General features: G+C 37.0%; 1 non-coding gene across 1 annotated transcript; it reads right to left on the bottom strand.

The window, feature by feature from the left end:
* Positions 1 to 470: 470 nt before the first annotated feature.
* On the bottom strand, positions 471 to 577 carry LOC124890921. Its single transcript, XR_007049442.1, has one exon. It is a non-coding gene; the product is annotated as a small nucleolar RNA R71 (small nucleolar RNA).
* Between the last annotated feature and the right edge of the window lie 8397 nt (positions 578 to 8974).

Here is an 8974-nt window from a genome sequence, read left to right as displayed (position 1 = left end):
ACAACACTTCTATCAAGGAAGGAGAGAGCAATCCGTCTCCCCCAATTTATGAAAATAGAAGAAGACTAAGAGAATCCTGCTATAATGGCTGCAGAACAACAAGCACGTAGGAAAGTGAGGGAAGTGGCAGTCCCACTTTCGCTGAACTTGACTTCCCCAATTCAAAGACTGGCTGCTGGGGGAAATTTTGAGTTAAAGTACAACATGATCCAGCTTCTTATCAATAGTGGACAATTTGCAGGGATTTCACGCTAGGATCCACAAGTCCACTTGCAGACTTTCATTGAGCTTACTAATACATTCTTTCGACTGGTGTGAGTACAAATTATGTGAGCCTGACACATTTTCCCCATTCACTATTGGGGGAAGCTAAAAGATGGTTAAATGCGAAGCCAGACAATTTAATTACATCATGACATGACTTAGCCAGAAAGTTCCTCATCAGATTCTTTCCATCTGGCAAGACTGTAAGTCTTCGTAGTAAGATTGTGAGCTTCAAACAGAAGCCAGATGAAAATCTCTATCATGCTTGGGAACGCTTTAAAGTTCTTCTTCGGGATTGTCCACACCACCAATAGTCTAACAAGGTACTTGCTCACACTTTTATAGAAATACTTGATCACAATACGAAGATTTTTCTAGATTCAGCAATAGGTGGTCAACCACTGGATTGACTTATGATGAGTTGTACACATTATTGAACCGTATAGCACAAGGAAATCCTGAGTGGAATTCATATTCTAGAAGTACCGCGAAAAAAATTATGGGTGTGTTGGAGGTGGACCAATTCACAACCTTATCAGCTCAGGTTTCTGTATTACAAAATTTGATACACTCAGTTCAGCAACATGAAATTTTGAGTAGCACATCCTGCAATGCCATCCAACAAGCTGTAGGTTAGTGTGAAGTATGTGGTAATAGTGGTCACTTAGTGGCTATGTGTGTGTTCAATCCAGAATCGATGATGTATGTGACCAATCCTCAAAGGCCAAATTATGGTAATGCCTACAACATGAAGTGACAGACTCAACCTTGGAATGTACAACAACAATAAATTTAGCAACCATAGGCATAAGGGAATCAGTTAACTAGAAACATGGAAGAGATGTTGAAGCAGTTTCTAGCTAGTCAGACACAATTGGCTGCAGACATAAAAAATTCACAAGCAGCTCAGAGAAGTTTAGAGATTCAAGTGGGGCAGTTAAAGCAAGTATTCAATACTAGGCCATAAGGTGGTTTGCTAGAAGATACATAAAATCCAAAGCAGGTTATGGTAATCACCTTGAGGAGTGGTAAAAGGCTTCAAAGAAAACCTCCAAAGGCAACTAAGGAGGAAGATGTTGATGTGGTAACTGAACAAGCAAATGAAGAAGTTGCTGAAAATTCAAGGAAGTCTGAGTACTTGAAAGAAAAATTTGTTGAACTAGAAGTACAGAAGACACTTCCACTACCCTTCCCTCAAAGGCACATTAAAACAAAGAAGGATGCCATATTTAAGAAGTTCTTTGATACATCCAAAGAGCTTCACATTAACTTACCTTTGTTAGATGTTTTACAGGGTATGACTAAGTATGCAAAGTACTTGAGGAAAGTGGTTGCTAATAAGGTAAAATTACAGGATGTGGGGGCGATGACACTCATTGAAGAGTGTAGTACTTTAATGATATAGAAAATCCCTAAGAAATTGAGAGATTCGGGAAAGTTCACCCTACCGATCCAAACTGAGACTAAAGTGGTCCATGCAATGAGTGAATTAGGGATGAGCATAAATCTGATGCCCTTATCTTTGTATGATACATTGGTCTTGGGAAAGCCTAAATCGACCAAGGTGGTTTTGCAGCTAGCAGACGGATCCATGACATATCCAAAAGAAATCATTGAGGATGTCCTCATAAAGGTTGGTAAATTTATTATTCCTGTTGACTTTATTTTTCTTGATTTTGAGGTAGTGAACAAGTACCAATCATCTTGTGGCGTCCATTCTTAGCAACCGAAGGAGCATTGATTGATGTTAGAGAAGGCACACTCAAAATGAGTGTAGAGGATGAAAAGGTGGTATGTGATGTTTACAAATCACCTACACAACGTCCTAATATAAAGATTTATATATGATCAATGTGATTGAAGGGGACGAGTATGGGGTGGCTAGTCCACCAAAGACCCTTTTGGTCTACTTGATTGAGCAGCCTAAGCTTCTACCACCTAAGATTGATTTGATACTAATTGATGAGAAAAACCTATTTCTATTAAAATTACACACCTAAAAGAGATGAAAAGAATAAGAAGATGACCTCCAAGTATGAGGAAAAATATGAAAGAACTTGGTTGATTTGAGTTGGGTCGTACCGCGACACTAAATCAGGCGCTGCTTAGGAGGAAACCCAAGTTAAGTAGGTATTTTTTACTTTTAGTTTTTAGCTTTTATTTCACATAGTTTTGTTTTTGGTTGAGTCACAGGTTGATGGAAAATCCGAGTACCATAAAATTGAGCTAAGAAGCATGGCAAAGATTGAGTGTGCGGTCCTATGAACCTCTTTTATGTGTAAAGATGCTACTACCTAGGCCTACAGGCCTTAGGGAGTATTTTGATCTCTTAATTTTAAGTTCACTTTGGGGACAATGTAGATTTTTAAGTGTGGGATGAGGAAATTCCTAAATTTTGGCTCAATTTAAAAAAATTTATGTAAAATATTCTTGTTGGTGCTAATTTTTATTACAAGGGCAAGTATTATGTTGGTAAAAGCATGTAGAATGAGTGAATTGCTTCTTTTAAGACAGTTAGGCTCATTATTGTGACTCTTGTACTTTGTGGCTTAAATTTTAATTCATGCTATTATTTGGTTGAGAATTTATGGTGATCCTATTGAGTCAAGCATGTGCCATGCGCGTGTGAGATTTTTGTATATTCCTTGTTGCATGTGATGTATTGAACTTGTCCGGTGTGTGTGTAAGGCAAAATAAAGAGATCGGTTTAGTAGATAATTTAGGCATTTCTTTGATAGCCTTGTTTTTATACCTTCTATTTGTCCCACCCTTTGTGCATTATCCTAGTTAAACTCCATTTAGCCTTTATCCTTTTCTTTCGTAGCCTCATATGTACCCTAATCCCCTTTTTTGATAGACTATAATTTCATTCAAAAAGCTCCTAAGTCCTTTAATGAAATAATTGATTTAGTAAGGAGTTTGAGAAATTGATATGCCCAAATTACACCTCTCTTGTGAGAGAGTAAGCGGTCGTTCTCAAGTATATAACCCAACTAGGTTGGGATCGAATCCCACAGGGAATATGGTGCTAACTAAGTTGTATGCAGATTAGTTGACTTTTAATCATTTGTTTCCATAAAATAAATAGGGGGGATTTGATTCAGTTCACAAATTAATGGTTTCAGTTTAACAAAATGAAATATGTGTAGTAGTATTCAAATTCAGAGAAATGGCAAGCTAGGGTTATGTCCACCTTGTAGTTTTCAATACTTTCTAACTATGGTCTTTACGAATTCATACATGCATCGTGCTTACAAAGAAACGTATTGTATTTAATAATATAATCCTAGTTTTTCTCAACCATCAAGGACTAATTCACTTTAGTTCTCTTGAATAAAAAACGTTTACTAAAAACAATACGAAATCTCCAAGTAGTTAATCCTGCTATGGAATTAACTTATGAAATAGAGGTTGGTAATCCTATTTTTCTTGTCACTACTCTCTTTTCCAAACATCAACCTTTCTTTCGAACAAGTTGCATTTTAAGGCATATCATTTATGTTTGCAACCACGAGAATTCAAGATAAGCGAAGAGAGTATGATGTAAACAAATCAATGCATAACGAATTCAAAATCTAAAGTGATAGATTGTATGCTACAAGACTTCCATAATCCTAACTAATAAACTTAGCTACTCATGAATAAAATGAAAAGCATTATAAATATATTCATCATACCAAAAACTAGAAGACGATCTTGGTGTGCGAATAGTGAAAACAAGAGACAAAAATGTTTCTCTCTCTCCTCAAGATAAGCCGCCTTTCTCCTCTCTCCCAATAATACAGAATAATGAATCATAAATAAAAATTCAGCATTAAGCCTTTTAATAATATTTTCTCTCATAATTTCCTTCTAAGTGCCTGAACTAATTATGAATGACAAACTAGTCTTGGACATAGTTTCTAGGCACCACATTTGGTCCAGACTGCTACTTTCTCTTGTGTCATATGCCATCCGCATTCCATAGTCCCATTATGTCTTCATCTACCTCATTAATACCTAAAATCATGCTAATCACATCGGTTAGCTCAATTACATAGAAGTAGAGTAAAAACATAAGAAACTAGGCATTTTGTTCTCTAAACTTAGCTAAAACATGGATAAGTTATGGTGCTTAGGCATATAAATACACCCAAGATCACCACCCCTACACTTAAAGCTTTGTTCGTCCTCGAACAACATATCCATTTATGCATACTACAGAAGTCTTAGTACCCACAAAGGAAAACAAGATGCTCATATAGGCTTACACAACAATTATGAATAAGAAGTAGATTCAGGAACCATTACTAGAGACAACCTACCCTCAAGAATAGACTCATTAAGTTGGCAATTTCATGCATACCGTTTAAGCAAAGAAATCATATAAATTACCCAATCTTCATCAACCATGTGCCCTCACAAAAATAAAGTTACCCATAATCACTCACAATCATGCAATTTCTAGAAAAATGGGTATAAGAATCAAGTTGTACTCACTCTCGCAAAGAATTCTCAAATTACAACTGATGACCATATGCTTGCCCTTAGTGTAATACTCCACTAATATTATAATGCTAAGATTAGGATCAAATAGGTCTTTTACGGGTTGTTGTGCGGGCTAAAGGATGGATAGGAACTATTTTGGTCAAAAATAGTGACTATTTTCACCAAGCGCTTTAATACACTACATTATGCAATTAAGACCAATCCCTAACAACCAATTTCCACTTCTTCTATCTTCACAGATTTGCTTTTCACCCCAACTCGTTAAGCTCAATTAATAACACTATGGTGGGAGTATGCAACCCTTTCAAATATATATATATATATATACATATATATATATATATATGCACCCTTTTCACTATACGTACCCCTATAATAGCCACCCTCAACTTAAGAGATTTGCCTTAGTTGAGGTGCACAATGTCCAAGAAGGACCAGGGCCAAAACAGGTTTGCCTTAGTTGAGGTGCACAATGTCCAAGAAGGACCAGGGCCAAAACAGGTTCATTGTAACATGTCCGGGATAAAATTTAGAACTTTTTCAACAATTTTCACTACTCCCAACCACATCAATTTCTCACGCCAATAACTAGAATTTGGGGCATCAGTTTCACCTTTTTTCTTTTATTGTCAAACTCCTAACTCACATTGATTTTACATTAAAACACTTAGAAGCTTTTTGGATCAAATTACGGTCTATTAAAGAACGGATTAGGCTACATATGAGGCTAACAAAAAAACAAGATAAAGGCTCAACAGGGCTAGCTAAGATAATGTACAAAGATAGGTCAAAAGAAGGTATGAACAATAGCTATCAACGAAATGCCTAAATTATCTCCTAAACTCACAATCTTTATTTTCCTTTGCATACACACCAGGCAAATTCTAGCATCAGTTGTAATAAGGAATATACAACAGTCTTACACACTCATGGCACATGGTCAACTCAATTAGGATCATTATAGATTCTCGTTCGAACAATTACATGAATTAAATTAAAACCAACAATCACAACAAGAGTCACAACTAGAGCCTGGGTGTTTCAAACGTAATGATCCATCACATACTTATGTTATAATGTCATGTGATCCACAAGAGCAGTTACATGTAATAGAAAGACTAATTTTCTCTTAAGACGGTTGTTATCCATCCATCATCGAGAAAAGAACCTAATTATGACTAAATAACTAACGAAATGAACAAAATAACTAATCCTATCCAGAAGTATACTAAGGAAAAGGTCCTATTTTCTTACAAAACAAGTACCAAAGTAACCAACCACTCCACACTTAAGCTCAGCACTGTCCCCAGTGCAAATAACAAGATAAAGAACCTGGCTAGTAGTACGTCTCATCCACTTTAGGAGTCATGCCACTTGCATGGAGATTATCATTGGAGCCATTTTTCCTGTATTCAGCCTATCATCCACATCAGCCACACATAATGAAACTAACTATAATTAAGATAAGGGTAGTGAAGTCACCACCCTACACTTAATTTGTTAATATCAACCAATTAAGTGTTATTATCGGGTACTCGGACTTCGCCGATATACACTTTGACATGGTGCACCACGTTAGTCACAAAACAATTCAATTACTCCAATTTCCCCAAGTCTATTTCAATGAAACAGTTTTTGAACAAAATCATACCCTACATTTTTAACCATATCAAGATATACAAAACACCATCACTTTCACAACATAACCATGGTAAGAATTTAATTCATAATCCTCAAGTGATCAATTAATAACTACAGCATAAAGTCACAACGCCTAAGGATTAAGAAAAGAACACTTACCTTGAAAATGAAGGATTGAAGAAAGTGAGTCGATATTATTAGGTTTTGAAAGTGGTGAGGATCTTGTAGGACAAAGAGTGTATTGAAGGCATGGTTTTGTGGTGAAATAAGAGAAAATTTAGGGATTTAGGGTGCTATGGCTATTTAAAGGATGAAATTTGGGTTAGATTAACCCAATTTAAGGTTGGATTTATGTTGTTTAGACTAAGTGTGCGTCGCATAATAAATCACACACTTGATACAATGGGAATCTACGAAGAGGTATGCGACACATAACCTATTGCACAACTTTATGAGTACAACGCATAGGGTATCGCACACTTGGGGCAATGAGCATATGCAAAGAGGTGTGCGGCACAAAGGTTATCGCATATGCTAAAGAGTGCAGCACACATATTATAGCACACATCAAAGTGTGCATTGCAGATGGTATGGCAGACCTGGACCAGTGAACATGTGCGATTGGTTGTGTGATGCATTCTTGATTGCAACATCAAGGTATGCGGCGCATAAATGCCACTAGTTTCACTTGTGTTTGAGCAATGTACTTAGGCAGCATGTTAAGTGATGCCATACCATGTTCCAAGTAAAATCGATCATCACGCCCTATTGTACACTTAAAATCGAACACTATGCCCAACATTTTCCATATGAGGCAGTGGGAAAGGTCCATACCATGGTGGCTTCGCCCCCGCAACCCCATCGAGGTAAGTGATGGGCTTCGGGATCGGGCTTATCAGCTCAATCCCTACGCTACCACCAAAGACCTCATTGAAAGTCATAAAATAAAGTTGCACCGCAAAACTTTTTGGGTCAGATTAATATAATTCGAGGCGCGACACTAATGCGAATCATACTTGAGACTTACACATTTGACCACTCTAACTTACCTGTAATGTTACCATCACTCCTAAACTTACCACCATTGACATGGCTCAATTCTAAATCAAAATTGGTACTAATCTCCTCCTTAGTACTTCATGCACCTACACTTAATGAAAAACAACAAAAATGATTAAAAAGATGGGTTGCCTCCCACCAAGCACCGTAGTTTTGGTCGTGGTTCGACTCTTCTTTTTGCATTTTTATTTAATATGATAAAGTGAATAAAATCATGGGTTGCTTCCCATGTAGCTCCTGATTTAATGTCGTGGTACGACTCGATTATCTTGACTACTCAAACTTCATCAAGATACATCGATGATACCATTTGCACCTCATTTGCTGGATCAAGAAAATGCTTTATTCCTAGTCCAACTACTTTGAAGTCACCCACATCCTTTCTTGCAAGTTCAACCAAACTAGCTATGGTCTCCACAGTAGACCTATCCTTAACTGGTACATCTCGCTCATCTTCATAGAATACATCAATAATTGAGAATACACTCATCTCCTTTTGTTTTTTCATAGACTGACATACTTCAAAACTAACTTCTTTCTCATTAATCCTAAATTTCAACTCATTCAGCTCCATGTCAACAAACACTCTCCCAGTTACTAAGAATGGCCTACCTAAAATTATGGGTACTTTAAAGTCCACTTCAGAATCAAGAATTACAAAGTCGGTAGGAAATATAAAATCCACAACTTTTACAAGTGCATCATGTAGAATCCCAATCGGTCTTTTTACTGATCTATTCGCCATTAGAAACTGCATATTGGTGGGCGTAGGATCTCCCAAACTGAGTTTCTTAAAAACTGTCAATGGCATACAATTTATACTCGCCCCAAGATCACAAAGGGCCTTTTTCAAACTTCAGTAATCCAATCGTACATGGAATAGTAAATGCTCCCAGATCAGCTCTCTTCTAGACAATAGATCTTATAGCAATAGCACTACAATGATGAAGATTGTCTACCATTTCATAGCTCACAGTCCTTTTCTTTTTCAACAGGTCTTTCATAAAGTTAGCACATCCAGACATCTGTTCCAGTGCTTCAACTAAGGGCACATTTACTGTCAACTGCTTCAACATAGCCATGAATTTGCTAAACTTACCATCATCTTCTTTCTTCTTGAACCTTTGTGGAAATGGGGGTGGAGGCCTTGGGATTTCAGTTGGAACAACTTCTACCTCTTTTCTTATGCCTTGCTCCATATTACTAACATATTTCTGCTTAGGTGGTTGTTCTATTTCTGCACTCTTCTTTTCTGAACCTCCCAACTTCACAGGCACCACTGGAGATTCATCAACTATCTTCCAATCCATTTTGATCCTATCAATATATGGGGATACTCCCAAACCTAGACTAGATAATATCTTACAACTCCTAGTGGTAATGACCATACACAATCCATCAGTCCTCAGATTCTAAACTGTATCACTTGGTAGAGTCCCATTCTATCTTTGGTTGAATGCTGTGGATAATTGGATCATCTGCTGCTCTAGCTGTTTAATAGAAATTGAGTGCAAATTTACTA

The sequence above is a fragment of the Capsicum annuum genome, unplaced genomic scaffold (genome assembly GCF_002878395.1).
Source record: "Capsicum annuum cultivar UCD-10X-F1 unplaced genomic scaffold, UCD10Xv1.1 ctg2683, whole genome shotgun sequence".
Classification (NCBI taxonomy): Eukaryota; Viridiplantae; Streptophyta; class Magnoliopsida; order Solanales; family Solanaceae; genus Capsicum; species Capsicum annuum.
Note: the sequence above shows the minus strand (reverse complement) of the source record. Positions and strands in the feature narration are given on the sequence as shown.